Raw genomic sequence first — 23395 nt, forward strand, 5'->3', positions numbered from 1 at the left:
AAGACGTTCTCCTGACATTTGTAATTTTAAGGTGCGGAGCAATTTTCATTAACGTCGAAATATTTTGATTAATAGACAGTTTTCGATGTTCAACCTCAACGTGTCAATGAAAACAAGCACTTACCAAATTAATGATGTTGGCTTGGGGAAAGTACAAAATTTCATTTGATCCAGTGCTTGACCTAATTTTAGCTTTGTCAACAAGTCAAAATTATGGTTATCTCGTAATTTATTTATTAATATTTAATTTCAATGGTACATGTTAACGTATTTTAAAAAATTAGAATGATATTTACGAGTAAAATTGTTAGGCTCGGAAAATAATTTATTGGGCTGTGGTCTCATGGCCGGTCTAAGTCATCCAGAGACCTGTAGGAATGCTGAACATCAAAGACAATTCGTAAATGTTGCTTCCAGTCTAGTAGCAAAAGAAAATTGAAGTATAATTGTGGATTTTCAGGATGAATGCCTGACACTAATTTCTTATGGGGTAAAGCATTTCTTCCCCTATGACTTGAATAGTTTTTCTTTTTTCCTGCAGAATTTAATTTCAGTAAATACCACGCAATCGTTATTCAAACAACAGTATTTGGTAGGCCTATATATGCATTGCATTTCACTAGACTGGATGTACGTGAAGTGATACTGTTTCGTGTTTTGTTGTTACGGTCATAAATATCGCGAAAGTATTAAGAAGATATAGGATGAATTCAATATTCACTCTCGAATTGTAACCTTAACAAGCAGCAGTGGCACAACCACAGGGGGGAGGGGGGCATTGCCCCAACCTTCGACGGGAATCAATCCTAGGGGGCAAGGGCACTTGTAGGGGGGCACATAGGACATTTTCTTCTATTTGGTTCAGCCTCCCCGATGGCACAGTGGTAGCGTCGTCGATTTGTAATCAAGGGGTCCCGGGTTCGATACCCGGTGGAGGCAAAAGTGGTTCGGATCCCACTTTAAACTGTAGGTCCAGTCCCGATTAGCCTTACTGTGCATAAAGTGGACTTAAAACAGTAACTCAAAACTCTTATATTTGGTTCAGGCATCTTCCATGTCGCAGTTAATGTAAGGGAGAATTCACACCGAAGAGACACGCGACATGCGACATGCGACACGAGACACGTGTAGCTTGGAAACGAACCCTCAGTAATCAATACAACCTTTCGAACCTAAGAGACACTGCAAGATGCACGTGTCACTTGCGTGTCTCTCGGACTGTGCCGTTTTCTCAATACCGTGCATCGTGTCGCCACAGTTTGTTGTTCGCGCATGCGCAGTGAATGCTTCACTCCAACGAGCTATATTTAGACTCTAAAGTAAGAATCACGAACCTTCCGACCTTCTGTAAACAACCGTCTCACTTCGAGTAACGTATCACTCCGCGCCAGCTGTTCGTGAATGGTGCGGCCATCATATGCTGCTCATTCGCAACCTTAACATGGAAAAACGTATTCTTAGTTTAACTGATAATCCACACATTGAAGTATAATACATTTTCTACAAGTGATTAAATACGTGTTCTTGTTCCAGCATGGACATATTTTTCTACGCCAAAAGTCCCATTTATCTGACACTGGGTTAAGAGATCTCCCTCCCCCCCCCCCCTTTCTCAGCATGACAGCGCCCAAGTTATACGTACAAGAGAGTGAGAGATTCGTTTCAGTAAATTCAAGCCTTTTGGTTTCATTGCTTCCTCTTCCACCAAATTATTGCCCAACATTGTTGACATGTAGAGTATTGTTTTCTCCTTTGTGCAACAAATATACCGCCAGTTTTAGCAGAAGCTAAACAAAGATAAGCCGGGGAATAAAAAGAGATTGTTTATCTTTCTCTCGGTTTCTCGTGCACTAGAAAACAAGAAGACGATAATAAGCACATTATTTACGCACTTCTCGTGCAAGTAATGTATTTTCTTACCTTGATTCAGCAGTTCCTTTTTTAACTTGTTGAGGCATTTTCGGCGCTAGACATCATCCTGTCAGAGTACGGTCTGTCAAATTTGCTTCCCAAAAAAGGAACTCAACGTGGCACAACAGGCGATTTAACGTCGACTGCTAAAATTGGGGAGATCGTCATCAATCATCACTATCAACATCTTCCCCACAGTGTACAGGACGGCTCTTTGATTGAAAGAATACGAAAGCACCTCGCGTTGCGAGCAACAACGTGTTTTTTTCGCGGGAATCACAACTTGACCGGTCGTTTTCCTTTCTTCCACCACACCGAAAATACAAAGACGCAGACACACAATTACACTTGGACACCAACTTTACTGCTTGCTCAGGATAGCACCGACGCAACGTCACATAAACGTTAAGAACAACCTGCTTCTTGCCACTTTTCAAACGGCTGTATTTTCGAAAGACTACTCTGAAAACACGGGAGACCTTCCTGCACGCATGGAAGTCGCCATGTTCGAAACTGGCGCTATTTTCTTGCTGTTCACGTGATCGATTGTAATTTATACAATAATCACGTATTATTATTATAAACAGAAACCTTTAATGAAAATATATTTTAAAATGTATAATGCAATGTAATTTACACATTCTTCTTCCATTAGCTTACTTTCATAGAACGGACTATATGATGCGGAAGAAATCCGTTATTATGCTGTTGCCAACCTCAATATTTCTCACTAAGTCAAGTACAGAAACGGAAGTGGTATGTCGAATGTCGTCATATGATAGTGTGATTTCACATTGTCAGTGACGATCCTCCGCGGATGGGGGAGGGGGTGGGACGCAGGAGTCTATCTATAATCCAGAGGTGTTCACCATCCGGATCGTGACATCCTCACACTCCGGAATACTTTTGCGGGTGAAGGAGGGCAGGCCGTAGGGTGAGGGAGGTTGATTTAAAATGAACACCTCTCAACAAAAGAGAAGAAAATGTGACAATATTTAAAAATTCACCCCTAAATATGCATTTTATTTTATATGTAGCGTACAATAAAATGTGACTACCTCAAAATATTTCTGTATTCTACAGTCTTCTTTCCCCACTTTTATGCTTCTCTAAGTTGCCGTTTTAGTTTCCCTTGGTGTCTTTGCTGCATAATCCAGCATTTTTGAACGGGATGAAAAGGACATACGAGTGTGTTTTTGGATGAAGTAACTTTAGAGATGTTGAAGTACACTCTGGAAGAAACTGGAATGTGTGACATTGAGGTGTAGATCGACACGCACATTTGTCATTAGTTACGAGACGATGAGGGATAGGTGATATTTGAATTCCAAATTACAAAAAAAATAGTTAGCCGCCCCGTGACGGAGTGGTTAGCACATCGCGCTACGACGGCAGGGGTCCCGGGTTCGAATCGTGGCCTGGGCATGGATGTTTGTAAATGTCCATTTATAGATTTCATCGTATCATCATCATTAAAATAAAGCAAATCAATCAAACCAAATGAGTTATTTCCAGTATTTTTATCTAATTAATACTTATTATTAATTAAATCAAATCATATGTATTAGCTTACTTTCATTATCTATAATAATACATCATAAGACTTTCAAACATGAAATAAATTTAATGAAGAAACCCCGGTTTCAAAACGTAATTTATCTCAATGTGTCACATTCTTCTAGCAAGGTTTTTTTAGTAAAATTTGAGAGAAAATTAATCCTTTGGTACGGAACCGTCTTACTCCTGGGGGATAAGATGTAAATTTTGTATTTGATTTCTTTAATTTTGCGTTGCTTTTCTTCCACTTTTGGCTAATCCCGACGATGAGAATGAGTGATCGTCAGATGAAATTGATGAAGGGACACTCACAAATAACACCCGAGCCGGAACTTCGGTGATGAGTCTGAAAGTCGGCCACCAGGCAAGATGTACATTTTTTACTTTTTTTTCACATACATTCAATAACTTTCAACAGGTCATCAGTGATGCACTGCTTATTCCGCATCTGTTGACAATTAGAATGTTTTTACACCTTGTAGGCTATGTGGATTATTATTTTTTCAGAAGTTTGCAACACTGTTAGGGTACACGTGCTTTTGTTTACAGAAGTTCTGAAGTTCTATGATTCTCACTTTAGAAGTGAGCCCAACCGGAGGCCTTACAAAGTGTTTGAAGCTCAAATTTGTTGATATAATAAAGTATCGATATGTACAATGTTTTAAGATTTCAACACAACGTTCTTTTCGCTTTATCAAGTTTTTGATGCATTTATCGGCTGCAATTTGCCTTCAACGTCTTGTAAAGAGGCAGTGTTTTCGGCTTTTATGACGCGACTGGTTTTATTTTAAAAAGCTAGCATATGGAGGCACTTTAGTCCAAAATAGATCAGTCAACATGGTAAAATACACTAGTGCATTGTTTCTCAACTGCCGGGCCGCGACCCGATACCGTGCCCTCGTATCAACTATACTGAGCTGTGAAATGTTCTACTGAAAGTGGTTGACAACTATCATAATCCCAATATCATATTTAAGTTGTGGGTTTTTGTTTTTTAAGTCCATTTTATGCACAAATATACTTATCAGGACGTAATCAAATATTATTACTCTTTATGATCATGCTAGAACTTATTTATCAATATTTAATTTCATAGGTACATGTTAATTCATACTGTAAAGGTACTGTTAATACTGTAAAGGTATTTACGAGGAAAATTCTTCGGCAAAGGTCATTGACTTAAAAAAAATACCGGAACATGGTTTCACGAAAGTTGAGAACCATTTCTCTAGTGTTTAGGTATTCGCTTTATCCAGGCTGCAATATCTATCGTATACAGTTTGAGGTCAGTGCATACGATTTCCCCTGTTTTCTCATGCACAACATGCCGCTCCCGAGTTTCAATAACTTGCACAAACTTTACAACGCGATTTACATGTAACAATGTATCTTGTTACGTTTTTTTCGGGTGGCTAAGAAACTGATTAATGCAATTATATCGGTACCATCATGCAAACTGAGCAAAGAAACAAGTATCGCTTGCCACGTACATCTTGTCTCTTCGGTGTGAATTCTCCCTAATACAGATAGAATTGTAAACTTAAGCGCGTTTTTAAACTTGTGGTTTAAACAGGCCTTTTCTCATCATGTCTGTCTCAAAAAAGTGCAACACCCAAAGTAAAACATACCCGCCCCCCTGCCAAAAATACGAATTTATTATGTAATGTCAAAAGGCCGCGGTGGCTCAGTGGGCCTCCCCGATGGCGCAGTGGTAGTGTCGTCGCCTTGTAATCAAGGGGTTCCGGGTTCGATACCCGGTGGAGGCACAAAAAAAAGGGCGGCCCCTGTGGCGGAGTGGTTAGCACATCGCGCTACGACGCCAGGGGTCCCGGGTTCGATTCCCGGCTCGGCCATGGATGTTTGTGATTGTCTGTCCTGAAAAGTCTTGAAATTGAAATATGAATGAAATGATATGAGTGAATGAAGTGTGATGGGGGAAGCTTCCGCATAGGGGCTTTCCTTTTATAAAAAAAAAAAAAAAAAAAAGTCGGTAACGCGTCTGACTACCATGCTAAAGGTCCCAGGTTCGATCCCCGGCCGGTTCAAATCCGGGAACTTTTCTAACGATGGAAGCGGCTCCGGCACCCACCCAGCGTCGAATAACATGGGTACCTGGGCGAAACCCTGGGGGGTAAAGGCGGTCAGGGGCGTGGTGCTGATCACATCACCCCCACTCACGACCGGATCCTATACGCCTTCATGGCGTGGTGCTAAGCACAGGGGAACACTTTACTTTTACCTTTTTTAATGTCAAAAGGCCTCCCCGATGGCGCAGTGGTAGCGTCGTCGTCTTGTAATCAACGGGTCCCGGGTTCGATACCCGGTGGAGGCACATAGTGGTTCTAATTCCACTTTAAACTGTAGGTCCAGTCCCGATTAGCCTTACTGTGCATAAAGTGAACTTAAAACACCATATCAAACAAACAAGAAATGTCAAAATTCAAGAATGCCATTTGCGTCCGCAACTAGTTACAGGGTTAACCGACAATATATTTGTCACTTTGCGAAAGGACTGAAACATATCTTACCCGTTTCCATTATTTGCGGCATCCGTTGCAGGTTTAACAGTATTGCCCTATATTGTTTTCCGTACAGTGATCAAACTACAAGGTACAAGGCCTGACAGCAACCTTCACATACCTATCCGAGTGCACGCACAGTGACCTATATCAAGATCAAGCACAATGGCTAAACGAGTGAGAACAAGAGAACACGTCCCCAGGGGTCAACAACAAATTGGAAAAACAATGGGATTATTGGCGCACTCCAGAACACCACTACTTATAAGTGGATGCATAAATCGGAAACAAACGCCCTTTGTTTTAAAACCTAAATCTACCTCGAGCACAACTCATGTTTACTTTAAGAATGCATACAGACAGGCACATAGCCAGGGGAAGGGCTTGAGGGGGGTTGAACTCCCCCCCCGCCGAAATCCTACAAATTTCTAATTTTAAATAGACTATAGTAGTATTTAATTTTACTTCATGAGCAGGATTAAACATCTTGTACAATAAGCCGTAATACAATGAGAAAGTCATTTTCAGAGCTCCTACCCTTCTCCACTTTTTCGCCTTTAGATAACGGCTGCTGATAAGGGATGAGCACCCCGCACCCGAAATAAAATTCTGGTCACGGACCTGCACACAAGTCATGCCATAATGCATCGACGTTCGTATCCCGTACATGCAACTTCCTGTCAGTGTGGAAAACCAGTACAATCAATCACTCATTTGTTTTTCGATACCCTTCACGCTCTGTACCCCCTCGAGAAAGTGAATTATTTTCCATGGCTTATGAAGTGAAGATTTTGTTGTTTATGAACGTTTTCAGTAGTTTTTAGCTCGCGGAAATATGTTATTTTGAAGTAAAGTACGTCTGTTGCCTTACCGTGAAACATAACAGCCCGAAGGCTTCGCAAACGTGAATAAAGCACCCAACACGACATTCCTCAAGAGCAGCTATAATTTTACGTCGTTAGATTGGAAGTGTTACATTTGCAGCTGATAGCAATTTCCGACGTGTTCTTTCGCTATTTTAATGTGCATACAAACGATTTTTGCTAATAAAAAGCGGCGAAAGTACTCCGAGGTGGCAGGTTCTTACTTACGCGGGCCATATACTTTCAGATCAACTATCTCCGATATTTGAGTTTTCCGCGCGTTCGAACCAATTTTATATTAAGTAAAGCCCGCATCACACGGAACTGGATTTCCAGTAGGTATGCCCTAGTTGGCGCTGGACTGGCTACCAATTTGCTAGTTTTCGCCTCACACGATACTTATCACCGTACTTGTCGATAGACTTTTGTTCCCATACGAGGGAAGTTTTAATGGCGGCCGCGTGAGATGTAAACAATGTATCACTTCACGTTTTTAAAAGCCGATAACTATTCAACCGAGAGGAATAACGTTTCGTATAAAACGTTATTAGGTGCAAAACAATGGCGCTACTTAAATACATACTTTACAACGTTTACTGTACACGTATGGAAGAATATTTTAGTTGTTTCAAATGTAAACACCGTGCACTCAACACAAATGGTGTAACTCAACGCGCCTTTCATGCTGTATACGTTATACATTGCTGGAGTAACACTCGGAAACCACAGACAAAAGCGCTCTTTTGCACAATCACAGATTATCTTCACATGGCTAAACTTTGCTCTGATTGGCTGTTCCACAGAATCCAGTCGAGAAAAGCAAGTAGTAATTAGAACATGTCCTATTCCTCCCAACCAGTCAAGCAGTCAGTCAGGCGGCCATGATTGCTACCCAGAAAGTTAGTTCAGCACCAACTAGAGCATTCCTACTCGAAATCGAGTTCCGTGTGATACGGGCTTAATACATCGAAATGTGCCGATTTAAAAAATTCAACGTAATTCTCGAGGAGGTACAGTGGGTTAACGGACCCTGTTTCTCCAATGCTCAATTCGGCAGGTAACAACAAAAATCTACGAGTGGATACCCCATTTCCGATGCCCCCTTTCAACTCTACTCTACGAGGCACGGACTGCCGTCATGTGAATATTGTACAGCTTTGCCAGCAAACACAAACCCTTAACGTAAACAAACCACCAAAGAACATAATCAAAACGTCATCCGAGACACGGTATTAAAATAAGACTGGACTCTCAAAATTAGAAACTGCGGTAAAATTTCAGTATCCGCAAAACGTATTTCTTCAATTTTACAGGATAAATTACTTACCGAACTGACTTTCCGTACACTTTTGAAAGGTCGTGGGAGTGTAATCGCATAATTTATATCGCCGGGAAATCATGTATTTTTGAAGGTTAATGTCTCTCCGATGCACGGAAACTGTTGCCTCTATGTCCTTCTACTACACGAACCAAATGCTGCGTGCGTTCGATGATGTAACCCCCGGTCAGTGTTTCCAAACACGCCGCACGACAATTTTGAGGATGACAATTTTAACTATGTTTGCCTAACCTAACTGAACCGAACCTAACCTTGCCGTGCATGGTTCGTGGGGCTATTTATTAATGGTTCGTTGAGCTATCCGTGCATGGTTCGTGGGGCTATTTATGAATGGATTGTGGGGTTTTCGAACCCGGAAAAAAATACAAAATCAGTAACACGAAAGTAGATATTTTTCTGTGAAGAAGGTTGGAAACACTGCACACCCAGTGATCATGGACAACGCTAGTCAAGCAGTTGTCGAAACTCTTTTGTTGGCCATGTACTCTATTTTCGGGTGGAAAAAAAAGTGTGGAATTCAGATGTGGATAACATGTACCATGACCATGATGCACCCATAAATTCAAATTCAAATGAAAAACTTCACTTTATGACAGCATCATAGAACTTTTTTTGATTTGATTTGATTGATTTTGCTTCGCTTGTGCCACTTTTGGCTAATTTGTGAAGATGGGGATGAGTGATGATATGATGAAATTGATGAATAGACATCACAAACCTCCATGGCCAAGCCAGGATTCGAACCCGGGTCCCCAGCATCATACACCTATTTTCAAAGAAGAGTCGTCGGATTGATCTGCTCTACAAGTAACCTTCGATGTTTCTGTAAGTATCAAATTACGTATTATTGTGTGAACAACCAATGTTTGCAATTTCACTTCAGTCCTTATGTCAACATTTTTTTCCCTGATTAATAACTTTACCAAAATCTAGTATTGAATTGCAGACGTACCAGATTAATATTATATGAACTTCTTGGAAGACATTGGGGGTGGGGCATGAGGTGGGGAGGCGCCCAAGTCTCCCTTAAATGTCCTACTGATAACCGGTAACACTTTTAAAAACCCCACGCCACGCCACTGGGTTTGACACTCAAAATTTATTCTACATATTTCCTCCCACATTTAATACATTCATTACTGTGCTGTCCTTAAACCCCTTTAGGAAGCTATCTACACTGCAAGTGCAAACCAGTGCGTTCCACATTTTGCCTCCTAAATGCTTGGATAATTTCCCCTACCTTGAAATAAGTATTGTAGTGGGCCGAGTCTGCTGCCACGCACGTGTCAGCAGTAAGAATAAGCGTGAAATTTGCTGCTGCCACGTAATTCGTCTGCTAAGAGGATGTTACAAATCTTAAGAACAGATTAAGACGAGAGAAATGCAAGTTTATGATTAGTGGGAATGAATGTACAGGTAATTTAGAACCTTTTTCTTTAGAAAGCATTTAGCGATATTATTTTAATGCTAACAGAACCTAACCTAACTACGAGAGCATTTAGTTTATATTAGAAGAATGCTAAGGGACATAATCTTAAAACATTTTTTGTGAAAGTAATCGCTACAACTTCACAGTATGTGTTACAGACGTAATTGCACACATAGCATGATGAAATCACGATAAGACAAAGACCGAGTCTGCTGACAAGCGCATATTTTTTGAGGTTCCAGCAGAAAAAGAACGTGGCAGCAGACACTGCCATTGTTTAGGCCGTATGTCCCAGTCAACACACTAACGTTGCCACTATGACGAGCTGTCATAAGGCATTCTGATAACTTGAGTTTCGTGTGTGTTTGCTGGGGTAAAGTAGCCCAACTCACGTCCTAAGACGAGGAACTCTTCTAGTGCAGAGAATTCACGATAGGTGGAATGTCAATGCAGTATAAAAACTTTGTTGCTTTCGTAGTTACGCGAAGAGTCGCTAGATGGCTCTGGCCGGTGTACGTATTTAAATTGTAAATTCCTTTGTTTGATTTCCCGTTTGCTTATGCACAGGGACATTTTGAAGTGTCGGCCACTGCACGCATGGGCAATTCGCAGTAATGGCAGAAAATTATAAAATTTACAGCGTTTTGGTCTAAGTGCCATCGTTTAGTTAAAAGCAAAATGTTTTTCTCAATAAGTATTACAATAAGATTCTTAACGCATACGCATATTTGTTAACGTGTGGTTTCTTAATCAAGTAAATTCTTGTTTTGGTAAAGACAATCGTGCTCTGCACAAAAGGATGGGGGAACGAGGACTAAAAGAAGAAGAAAGAAAGAGGGAAAAGATTCCGGCGGAATGGACGCTAAACAAACGGCATCGTGAGGAATAAACGGTGACCAAAACCTGCAAATTTTGGCTTGGACGCCTGAGTTGCACGATAACTTTGCTTGGCCTTAAGGCTGAAAACGTTGAGCCAATGTTTGGAATAAGCACGGATCATTGGGAAGGCGAGCTGGACTTGGAATGCGAAAAACTAAGCAAGGTGGAATGAGGAGCGGATTTTGCCTCGTGATATCACAAGTGAGGTAAGCTGCATATGTACTTTTAGTATTGCATGAGCTCATGTTTCAACGCTTGATGGTAGATCTACCCGTCTGTTAATGTATTTCCAAGCATGCTAGCGTGTGGTCAGTGTGGTTCTTTGGATAACGAACAAATCATTATTTGTACCGCGTGGAGGAGCGCGATGGAAATGGACGCCATTGTTGTCTGAAATTTAAATTCTTAACATCTTGAGCGAAACGCGTTTGACATTTGATAATATATAAAATGGTAATTTGGCCATGATGAATATTGGACGTTATATGTCATAGAATTGTTTGGTTTGATGTATATTTGATATTGTTAGCTTCTCGTTGATCACATATACCATATGTATATATTTTTCGCAGATATGTATTGCATGATGTGCATTTGGTATTGTTAAGTTCTTGAAGGTCACATGACCATATATGGTAATTTCCACGATCAACATATTGACAGTTGATTCACATATCATAGTTCAATAAGGAGATACACTCCTTCATACTAAAACAATATATGCTTCAGTAAGGTTGAAAAATTCTGTTCAAGTACTTTCAAATCAGCTGACTGATAATGCTCTCATAAATATGATACATGTGTAATTATTCAACTCAATAAATGAGTTCATTGTTTCTTTGTGTTCATATTTGCATTCTTTAACATATTCTTTCATCTGCATTTGATTATTCGTGACAATGCTTAAATGTTTAATTCTTCCTTTTGAGAGGGGGGAATTCCGCATGTGTTTGCAAATTTTGTTAGTGTCGTTATTATGGAAAGTGGATGTTGTTATTTGTAAATTAAGTATTTTCTATTTGGAATCTTAAGGTATAGAAATTTCATTCCCAGTGCGCTGCACGCGTCACCGGCGCTATCAGGCAAATTTTCTTAAAACAAATAAATTCGAGCAAATGACATTTAGCACGTCTCAAGATTGTTGGGACTCAGTTGTTGAGTAGTTGCTGCCTAGTTTGAATCAAATAGTTTGAACACATTTTTTGTTCAAACATATAAGTTTGAACGAATGTCATGTAGCTCGTCGCAAGATTACGAGGACTCAAGTGCAGAGGGGCTGCGGCATTGAATTTCTTGTAGGGTTTCAAGTAGGTTAATCTTTAGTCGTTTAATTTCTGTTGTTAAAGCTAATATTAATAATGGGAACAGAACAGGAACCGGTAACATTAGATTCCTTGTTCGCCTTTATCAAACAAAATGAGGAAAGGAACAAGGAATGCACTGAGGTACTGAGATCAGAACTCAGAGACAGCAATCAGTTGCTCAAAACAGAACTTGCAGCTCATACAAGTAAGGTAGTGGGTAAACTGCAGTCTGATCTAGAGGGAACTAGTAAATGCATTTTAGAGCTGCGGCAAGAAGTAGTTAAAACAAGTGAGGGTCTGCACGATCTCACGTTTTCAGTATCACAGTACAGGGCTGAGTTGGTAGAGAAAAGGCATGGGTCTTTGACAAAGGAGTTTGATTTGTCAGGGAGTAAAGTTGAACTGATGAATGGTGTTGTAACTTCTTCTGCGGTCACCAATTGCATGTGTACTTCACATTCGGTCGAACATGACCACTGCACAGGCACTCTGACTTCCTGGTCAGAAAGTGATGCACAGAGTACCAGCGAACTGAACCGAAACAGAACGTTAGAGCAAAAACACCACAAGGGTAATAAAGGAAAATATTTGATAAGCGAGGAGTGGTCTTTTGGTGTGTCGGGTAACAGAGACGAGTCGTTCCCTGTCGGCTTCTGCACAAAAGATGCATCTTTCCCAAAACCGAGCTTGCAAATTCCTTTACTGGGTGCTGGTTGTAAACAAAGTGGTTCTCTGGGTTCATCTTCGTTGAGTAAGCGTGTCCACACGGTGCAAGTTGATACAGGGTGTCCGGAAAGTAAGGTGGATTCTCAGTGCCTACCCTCAAATTCAGTATCATCTCAGAACAAATCTATCCTGTATGTTGTGTCTGTTGGGGAAAATAGTATTGACTTACCTTTAGTGTCCATAGTTCAAGATCATTCGGTACACAACGTAGTCATACTAGTAGTTGGTTATCCATTGCAGACTGTTGTGAGGAATTCAGTAATCGAACCCAGAAGTTGCATTAGGTGTGACCCTATGCGTGATCCCATGCCCAAAAGAATTGCCAGTATGGTATGTGTCGTTTCTTTCATGAAATTAGGGACTGGTTATTCAGTCAGATATCGGAGGCGCATCAGAGTTAAAATGAAGTCACCTACGGACTCACTTGCCAAGAAAACTCCGGCAATTAGTCGAACTGTTGCTGGAGGAAGAGTATCTCTCCATCCAAGCCATATTAGGAAGAGAAGAACAAAAAGGTCTTCTCGGAAAAGTACCACTACAAAAGTTTTGGGGGAAATTTTGAGTATTTGTCTTCTCTTGGCTTTGTCTCTTTGGTACAGGGTTAGAATTATCTGGCATCGCACTCATGTCAGAAGAAAATGGCATGGGATGCATATTTTGAGTATGATTGCTCAAAGATGAAGCCTGATGAGATCATCGGAGCGATCATCACTCTCTAATCAGTGATAGTAACTTTGCTTTGTACAAAATGTAAATATTAAAGATAATATATTTAGTTTGACGGATTTAATAACGTATGTATCTTTGGGTAGTTTAAAATAAATTTTGAATATAATTGTCATTTGAATACTAACTTGTGTTTATTTTGAAACGTCAGTTCAGTTGGGGTCTAGTGTCAAGTTTATAGCTCAGGAAAAATATCTGATGGACAGTCTGATGCGGGAAATTTGAAATGGGAGCATTTAACAAGTCAAGCAGCCTCACTATCATTTTGGAGCCAACAGCTTTTAAGTGGGCAGTATCATTTTGAATTTGTTGTTACATGTACATGCAAGTTTCATTGTAAAATTTTGTGCGAATTTCTCGGGTAGAATCGTGTTGATTGGCGTTCTAAAGAAACACAAGGGAACATCAGGGACACTAGATGTTGTATTTGTTCGTCCTTGGGAAAATACGTCTCCACACATAGAAAATGTGAGAACGATAGGGTGTCGAAGGGACATTTGCCATTAGTGTCGGCTTAGTCCTGACACAAGTTCGTCTGGAGTCTGTATTTTGGAGAGTTTAAGTAACGACATTCAATAGGTTTGATTTCTCTGTATACATGACATGGTGATGGTAGGGGGTATCTGAGATATGCCACCCGATGGTAACCAGTATTCAAGAGGGAACAAATTAATTTCAATTAATCTTGCAAGGCAGCATAAAATTATAAGACATATAAAACGTATCTTTGGTTTACTCAGGGTGTGTATCCTGGTTCGGTTCCAGTAGTAATAACAAAAATGTTAGTGGTACATTTGGTGGTAGTGATTGCGCGCCATGTATTTACGGGGCTGTTGTCATCATCTGTTTGATGTAGCTTCTGGCTTCAGTGAATTCTCCTTGCACAGTTGCATTTATCGTTGCTGAGTTTGTCCAAACAATTGTGTTTGTAAGAAAAACATATTTCTGGCTATCTGACACACCAAATTTTGAGTTTTATGGGATCTATTTTGAATATAGATATTGTGTATTAGTAAGTTTAACACGTTAAAGGGTTCTGGGATGTTTCAACTAGTTAGCGAAGTATATTCCCAATTATGCCATGGTGGCATACCCGGTGGTTAATAGCAATGCTAATACCATTGTGAATAAATTGTCTAAAGTGTACTTTGTTCATTTGGGAATTCCTCAGAGGTTAGTTTCTGATAATGGGCCACAATTTAAGTCGAAAATTTTTCAGAATGCAATGAAAACATGGGGGGTACAACTTGATTACACTCCGGTGTACCATCCGAGCTCAAATTGGGTAGAGCGCTATCATTCGGAGTTGAACCGTTTGATGAGAATACTCTGTAATTCCAATCATAACAAATGGCCGGAAAGAGTACCTGAAGCTCTGCGCCTTCTGAATGGTTCCATTTCGTCACAAACAGGATATTCTCCAATGGAGTTGAGATTAAACATGACAAGGAGTTTGACCGATATACCGACGCTGGGGGTCGATGCTAACAATGTCACTTGGAATGACAAGCTAGTTATGGCGAATCTGTCTAGCCTCAGTAAAAGGCAAAATAAATTGAAGCAACAAAATGCTAAGATGGATGTGAAACCTGTAGTGGGAGAGGGTATGCTAGTCTTCGTTAAAAATCAGGTCTTAAGTGGCACCGGAGATAAGGTGATAAGGAAATATTGTGACCTCTTTGTCGGCCCTTATCTTTGTGTAAAGAACAGTAAAGATTCTACGCTGTCATTAATAGATTGCGTGACAGGAGAAAAAATGGATCACCAGTCGATAGAAAATTGTAAAGTTTGGAATTGTTCAGAGGACAAGGTAAAAATGTGGGTGAAAAGATTACTAGATTTGAATTTGGAAGGTGTGGATGAATTGTTACAGACGATGGGGTTTAGCTGTGAATCAGACGTTGTAGTTAAAGACAGTGTAGATCAAGGTGGGGTAAGGGAAGTGTAAGGTTAAAATTTCTCGTATGGGTAAAGTGAGATTGAGCCTGCGGCGGGCGAGTTGACCAAGTAGGTGAAATTTCTGCGGCGTACTAGCATGCGAGATGAGCCTGAAATCTTCCTGGTTGCTCCAAAATAAGATAAAACATTTTCAATGATAGATTGCTCAAGGGTAATCATCTCATTAATATTAGGAACACCACTATTTGCATTGTTGTTGTTCTCAGATCTAAGAAAATACCAACTGCAGCGCAAAAGGGAAGTAACACACAAGGCTCATACTACGCCTTTAAATAGTGATTAGCTGAGATAGAATGAATCCAGAAGCAAAGTAAAAGTTGTTTAGGTAGTTCAATGGGGGTGATGTTGAGTTTGCGGGTGAGGGCAGGTATGATGTAGTAAAGGTCAAGTTAGGTTATGCTTGCGGCGGGCTAATAGTCAAGTAGGTATAATGTTGCGGTGGGCCTAGGCATTTATTTATGTTCTGCTCCAACCAAAAATATACAAGCCACTATGTTTTGCAGGACACCAAAACACATGCGGGGTTCCTTCTTTCGGGAGAATGATGGAGTCACCAGAGTTGGTGATCCGGGATGTTTCATATTGTAAACAATAAATTAGTATGTCTGTATATATTAAATATGTATATTAGTGAATATGTAGAATATGAATGTTTAATTGATGTAAGTTTAAAATTAGCATTGTATTAAAAGTATTGTGTGAGGGTTGAGCCCTATGTTGGGCGCCATTTATGACGAGCTGTCATAAGGCATTCTGGTAACTTGAGTTTCGTGTGTGTTTGCTGGGGTAAAGTAGCCCAACTCACGTCCTAAGACGAGGAACTCTTCTAGTGCAGAGAATTCACGATAGGTGGAATGTCAATGCAGTATAAAAACTTTGTTGCTTTCGTAGTTACGCGAAGAGTCGCTAGATGGCTCTGGCCGGTGTACGTATTTAAATTGTAAATTCCTTTGTTTGATTTCCCGTTTGCTTATGCACAGGGACATTTTGAAGTGTCGGCCACTGCACGCATGGGCAATTCGCAGTAATGGCAGAAAATTATAAAATTTACAGCGTTTTGGTCTAAGTGCCATCGTTTAGTTAAAAGCAAAATGTTTTTCTCAATAAGTATTACAATAAGATTCTTAACGCATACGCATATTTGTTAACGTGTGGTTTCTTAATCAAGTAAATTCTTGTTTTGGTAAAGACAATCGTGCTCTGCACAAAAGGATGGGGGAACGAGGACTAAAAGAAGAAGAAAGAAAGAGGGAAAAGATTCCGGCGGAATGGACGCTAAACAAACGGCATCGTGAGGAATAAACGGTGACCAAAACCTGCAAATTTCGGCTTGGACGCCTGAATTGCACGATAACTTTGCCTGGCCTTAAGGCTGAAAACGTTGAGCCAATGTTTGGAATAAGCACGGATCATTGGGAAGGCGAGCTGGACTTGGAATGCGAAAAACTAAGCAAGGTGGAATGAGGAGCGGATTTTGCCTCGTGATATCACAAGTGAGGTAAGCTGCATATGTACTTTTAGTAATGCATGAGCTCATGTTTCAACGCTTGATGGTAGATCTACCCGTCTGTTAATGTATTTCCAAGCATGCTAGCGTGTGGTCAGTGTGGTTCTTTGGATAACGAACAAATCATTATTTGTACCGCGTGGAGGAGCGCGATGGAAATGGACGCCATTGTTGTCTGAAATTTAAATTCTTAACATCTTGAGCGAAACGCGTTTGACATTTGATAATATATAAAGTGGTAATTTGGCCATGATGAATATTGGACGTTATATGTCATAGAATTGTTTGGTTTGATGTATATTTGATATTGTTAACTTCTCGTTGATCACATATACCATATGTATATATTTTTCGCAGATATGTATTGCATGATGTGCATTTGGTATTGTTAAGTTCTTGAAGGTCACATGACCATATATGGTAATTTCCACGATCAACATATTGACAGTTGATTCACATATCATAGTTCAATAAGGAGATACACTCCTTCATACTAAAACAATATATGCTTCAGTAAGGTTGAAAAATTCTGTTCAAGTACTTTCAAATCAGCTGACTGATAATGCTCTCATAAATATGATACATGTGTAATTATTCAACTCAATAAATGAGTTCATTGTTTCTTTGTGTTCATATTTGCATTCTTTAACATATTCTTTCATCTGCATTTGATTATTCGTGACAATGCTTAAATGTTTAATTCTTCCTTTTGAGAGGGGGGAATTCCGCATGTGTTTGCAAATTGGGTTAGTGTCGTTATTATGGAAAGTGGATGTTGTTATTTGTAAATTAAGTATTTTCTATTTGGAATCTTAAGGTATAGAAATTTCATTCCCAGTGCGCTGCACGCGTCACCGGCGCTATCAGGCAAATTTTCTTAAAACAAATAAATTCGAGCAAATGACATTTAGCACGTCTCAAGATTGTTGGGACTCAGTTGTTGAGTAGTTGCTGCCTAGTTTGAATCAAATAGTTTGAACACATTTTTTGTTCAAACATATAAGTTTGAACGAATGTCATGTAGCTCGTCGCACCACAACATTGTATGAATGTTGTATTTATGATGGATGTTGTATGTAGGGGAACAACGTTGTGATAACGTTCCCACAACGTTGTATTTATGATGAATGTTGTATGTAGGGGAACAACGTTGTGATAACGTTGCATCAACGTTGCAAAAAACATTCCACTGAATACACTTTAGTTTGGATGATCACCACCATGAGCGCCACAAGCGTCAGATCGGAGTGTTTTGTTTAATCTGAATTTGTGTGTGCACTGACCATCAAACCTTATATTTCCTACAGCATGCACTAGATGGCAGTGCGACTCAAATACAAAACAAACATAACTTTTAGTAACACAAATAAGGATACTTTCGATTGTAATTAGTGAAAAAATGTGTTTTATTATCCTTCGAAAGATGTGTGAATATTGAAGATGTAAGAACGATCAGAAAATGAAATGTGTTACATACAAGTGAAACTCCCATGATAAATATTTTTATTCCAGACTATATAATCAGGAGCCAAGTACTGGAAAAAGGAACTGATTACTAGGTGTAGTTAGAGATTGGTCAATTCATAGTTTTTATAATATGTAGAGAGAAACTGTGACGTTACAAACATGAGTTTTTCCTGTTACGCATATGTATTATATACAAAAATGGCTTGGCAAGATTGCTAATAGCTTACCCTGCGGATTAAAATTTCGGTAGCCACCAAACGTCTCTAATTCCCTTACTTTCGTATTTTTCACATTGATACTTACATATTCTGCATTCGTAAGGATTCTTCTATTTCGCGTTTCGTTTTTTGCAGGCAAATAATCTCAATTTTCGAAATATCGAGTATTTTTATTTTGTTCGCTTTTGCTTGCGTTACACGCGATATGGCGGATAAATCTTGACTAGCGTAGTCCAGGATCAGTGGTTATGCAGTGTTGCACCCTTCTTCATAGAAAAATACCTACTTTCGTGTTACTGATTGTGTGTTTTTTCCAGTTTCGAAAACTCCACGAACCATTCATAAATAGCCCCACGAACCATGCACGACAAGGTTAGGTTAGGTTCTGTTAGGTTAGGAAACATACTTAAATTTGTTTTTCAAAATTAGATTTTTTTCGGGTTCAAAAACCCCACGAACCATGCACGGATAGCCCCACGAACCATTCATAAATAGCCCCACAAACCATTCACGGATAGCCCGATGAACCATTCATAAATAGCCCCACAAACCATTCACGGATAGCCCCACGAACCATTCACGGATAGCCCCACGAACCATGCACGGCAAGGTTAGGTTAGGAAACATAGTTAAATTTGTTTTTCAAAATTAGATTTTTTCGGGTTCGAAAACCCCACGAACCATGCACGGATAGCCCCACGAACCATTCATAAATAGCCCCACAAACCATTCACGGATAGCCCCACGAACCATTCACGGATAGCCCCACGAACCATTCATAAATAGCCTTAGAGATACTGGGCGAATGGGGGGGTTATAACCCCCATCAACCTCACATTTAGCACGCCACTGATCCTGTGCACGTCATGTTGTCGCAAGTTCGTAATCAGAAATGATGAACAGTAACTCACGTTTATTTACGTTTTAGAACTGTTACATAGTTACAAAACCGCGTATTTGGAAACACTGACCGGTTGTTACGTCTTGAAACGCTCGCAAATATTTGGTTCACGTAGTAGACGGACATCAAGGGAATAGCTTTCGTGCATCGGAGTGACATTAATGTCGAAAATTACATGATTTACCGGCAAAAAATTTCAACGAGGTGAAAACAAACTTCCTTGACCTTCCTAAAGTATAAATAAAGCCATTTCGGTAAGTACTTTCTACTGTAAAATTGAATACGTTTTGGGGATACGAAAATTTTGCTTGAAGTGGAAATTGTTAGCCTGGAGAGAATGTTTGGATGAGCGGTGTTTAATTAACATGGTGATAATAAGACAACTGGGGGGGGGGGATTCCATCTCCCCTCACCTTGAGAACTGCCCTGATGCGTCTCCAGAGCTAGTTAATCGAAATTACAATATTTCAAAGGTTCTCAAATGTGCTTATTATTAGGTATTGACCCCCCAGTATCCCTGTGCATTTCAAGCATCTTCCAAATTGTTGTCAGGATACTGAATCAATACTAAGTATCAAGCTGCCTCTGGTGATGTATCCCAGTACCGCTTGCATCCAAAACAAGAGTTCTAACCATTCACATTCATAGGTGCTATATTAACTTCCACAAGCAAATTAAAATGACGGCACACTTAATTATTAAGAAAATATGAATATCCAGTGATCTTCAGATCTTTCAAGTCAGCATAATAATGTGCTGACCATGAGTGTTTCAGAAGACTACAAATTTTAACCTACAAATGTTAAAATTTGCAATTACATTGCTTGTTGATAATCGGACCAATACTAAGTTATTCCTTTAAAAATGATCACTTCACAAAAACAATATTTTGTAAAATAACGAATATACAAAGGTAAGCCAGAAGGTTTATAATGGTACCCACTGCTCCCACCAAGGGATGGTCTGTAATCTGCAGACTGTTGTTGCCAAACGTGTTTCATGCAAACATGACAACTGAACATCCTGTTGCAAGAGTCCCTTCAAAGGGCAAGCAACATCACTGAGCTATTCAAACCTTTAGGAGTGTAAATTCTTTTACCCTCGGCATCTGAAATATCTGTCTGTTGCATCTCTCCCCTCTGGTGTGAATGTGGCAACTAAGGCTTCAAATTCCCCATAAAGGGACTGACTGGCAGAGAACAGAGAACGTGTTGTCTCCACATAATGGCTGCCAAGGTTTTTCAGTTCACACACAAGTGGGGGAGCGGTACCAGAATAAACGTGAGGTATAGAAAAACTTCCAACACACCGCGCGTGCGCGCGAGAGAGAGAGAGAGAGAGAGAGAGAGAGAGAGAGAGAGAGAGAGAGAGAGAGAGAGAGAGAGAGGTGCTAATTCTGGCATAATATGCCATTGTCCTACCAATTGAGCTACTGAACCTACCCTGATTTTGCCAGTCAACTCCACTGTTTCACACACCCAATAGTCAACCTCAATTCCACTTAGTACACCCTGGTAACGCAATGTCGCAAGCAGAGGCGGAGGCGAATCTGGCATCTGGAACTATGGTACAGAGTTTGTGCTGTATTTTGCCATGGCAAGTGCCCCTTTACAGTCTCAGCTTTTAACAAGGGTAAGGAGTTTTGAGTTCTCAGCGATTGATTTTAGTTATGGTTGGAGGCTGGACTCCGTATAATGTGATGGGTGCAAAATAACTCAAGTGATGAAGACCCAAAAATTTTATTTCATTCAATCAATCAATCCACTGTTTTACCTGTGTGGAATTGTCTAGTTGCGAGTTCTGGTGAAGCCCACATTATTTACTTAATTTCTACGTAGTAATATCCTGCATGTGCCAGATCCTAGGGTACATTGAAAAAAATAAAATGGTATTACGTTTGAGTAACAATCAAGAAAGTATTACAAGAGTCAAATGAAAATCTTAATTTGTTTTTTGTATTTTAGTTAGTATTTTGTATTGCGGCAAGTTTGCTGCATTATAGCAGACCCATTGCTGATCCACAACATATATTTTCAAGTCAGTTAGTGACTGTATACCTCAAGAAGAATACTTAGAATGTATTTGAGTCACTTGTGAACCACCACAAAGGTATTTCCACCCATCTGCATGCTGCCTGAGGCCATTGTCAAATTTCCTCCTCTATTTGTAAGCTTGCTGGTGTAGTAAGCATGCGTAGACACATTGCATTTTCATTTGCAATAGAATGTAAAATTTTAGCCTTCCAGAGGGTAAGAAACCATGGCTCTCCGCTGGTGTATGTGCATGCAGGAGGTGCCATCTTTAAAATTACAAAAAATGGTGTTGTGAAGCTCATGTGACCAGTGTTGCAGCCTTGAGGCCATTTTGTAAATAACAGTCAATACCTCACGTACATTTAAGCTGTTTACAGATTTTTAAGGTTTACATTTGACTCTCCTTATGGGAGAGGAAAGAGGAGTTTACAGGATTCTTGTTGGGAAACCTGATGGTAAGAGACCTGTAGGAAGGCCAAGACGAAGATGGAAGGACAACGTTGAGATGGACCTAAGGGAAATCGGTAGGAACGGAAAAGAGTATATAGAACTTGCTCAAGATAGGGAAAGATGGAAGGCCTGTGTTGCTGCAGCCATGAACCTTCGGGTTTAAGAAGGCTAGAGAGTTAGTTAGTCTCCTTATACATGAAGGATTCTTACGATACTGCTAGATAATAAGACACAATTTCCAACCTCTCACAGCTTTATTTTTTTAACCTGAAACATCATCAAAAACTATACTACTATCAAATTTCTACCTTTTTTGTATTTTTTATCTTTTTTTACAATACAATCATGTTCTGTTGTATTTCTATTCTACTAATGGAATGTTGTGGAATCGTGCATCAAGCACTTCCTACTCTGGCAAGTGGGGAACCCTTCTGTCACTTCATTTTTCTTGACCAGTTATTAGGTAATGTTGCCATCAATTGAAAACATACAGTACAAAGCATTATGAAATACAATTTTATGTTCGTCAGATATATTTTTCTTCTTCAAAAAATTATATATTCCTTTTTTTTTTTCCTTAGAAGTCTATACTACCCTGTTGTTAAATGTGATGGTAAAAATTAAAAAACAAACAGGAGTCTCAACTATCACACCTTTCTAAAAGGCTAAAAACAAATTAGGGAGGGGGAAAAAGCTCCCATCTTGCCACAGTTTATTTTTTGCACATGAAGAACATAGAAATACTATGTCCTGTATTGCATGGGAAAAGGAGTTTGCATTTGCAAATTTCATTTTCTTTCCATTTTAAATGTTATCTCACTCACATAAACACCACCATCTTGCAGATGTTTTTCCCCAACAGTTTATCCACATTAGACACTTCAATTACCAAATATGACAAACAGCTTGTATTTTCTTTTAAACTAAATATCAACCACTTTTTTTTTCGGTTACATAATTTTATAATAGAACAGACTCATATTCATACTAACAGTATAAATACAGAACATCGCAATACAATGACCCATCACGGGTCTTTTTTTATTTTTTTTTATGAGGTACATTGCTTTGAACTTGGATACAATATGATGATACTACTTACACACTACATCACCCACTTACTCCAAGTTCATTTCTCAGCAGTCAACGCAGGTGATGTAGGTCAACAACAGCACAAACAGTGACCTTTTATTTCCTTTTTTTGTTTACAAAAAAAACATAATAGAGCCACGTCAGTACCCTTGTAGCCACATTCACAACAGCATTGAAACCTTTACATGCTCACGGTTCCTACCACCTGAATCCAAAACATAATACGTAAATGCGAACGAAAAACATACAAGCAACCAATTCTTCTGTTCTTTAGACACTGTCACACATATAGTACTAGCCAGGTTTGTTACCTCTTCCCAACAATAGGACATACTTTTACTTGGTAACTGTGGAAACAATATCAATAATAAAAAAAATTATAGTTAAGTACATAAACACATCAGCAAATAAAATTTTTAAAAATCCGTCAAGAAACAATAGCGAAAAAAACATGTTGGAAAAAATACTTTGTTCGTCATTATATAATATAAAAAATACATCAAAATATCAAAACC

The 23395-nt window shown here is 39.5% G+C and overlaps 1 protein-coding gene across 1 annotated transcript in view; it reads right to left on the minus strand.

Annotated features, from left to right (window-relative positions):
* Window positions 1–22032: 22032 nt before the first annotated feature.
* The window catches only part of LOC146003283 (protein jim lovell-like), a 204396-nt gene continuing 203033 nt past the window's right edge, over window positions 22033–23395 (minus strand). Inside the window, exon 13 of the mRNA XM_083141517.1 lies at window positions 22033–23227. The gene's annotated coding sequence lies outside the window, so the exon portion shown is untranslated. The remainder of the gene's footprint in view (window positions 23228–23395) is intronic.

This window comes from Lepisma saccharinum, chromosome 20, assembly GCF_977018435.1.
Source record: "Lepisma saccharinum chromosome 20, izLepSacc3.1, whole genome shotgun sequence".
Lineage (NCBI taxonomy): Eukaryota > Metazoa > Arthropoda > Insecta > Zygentoma > Lepismatidae > Lepisma > Lepisma saccharinum.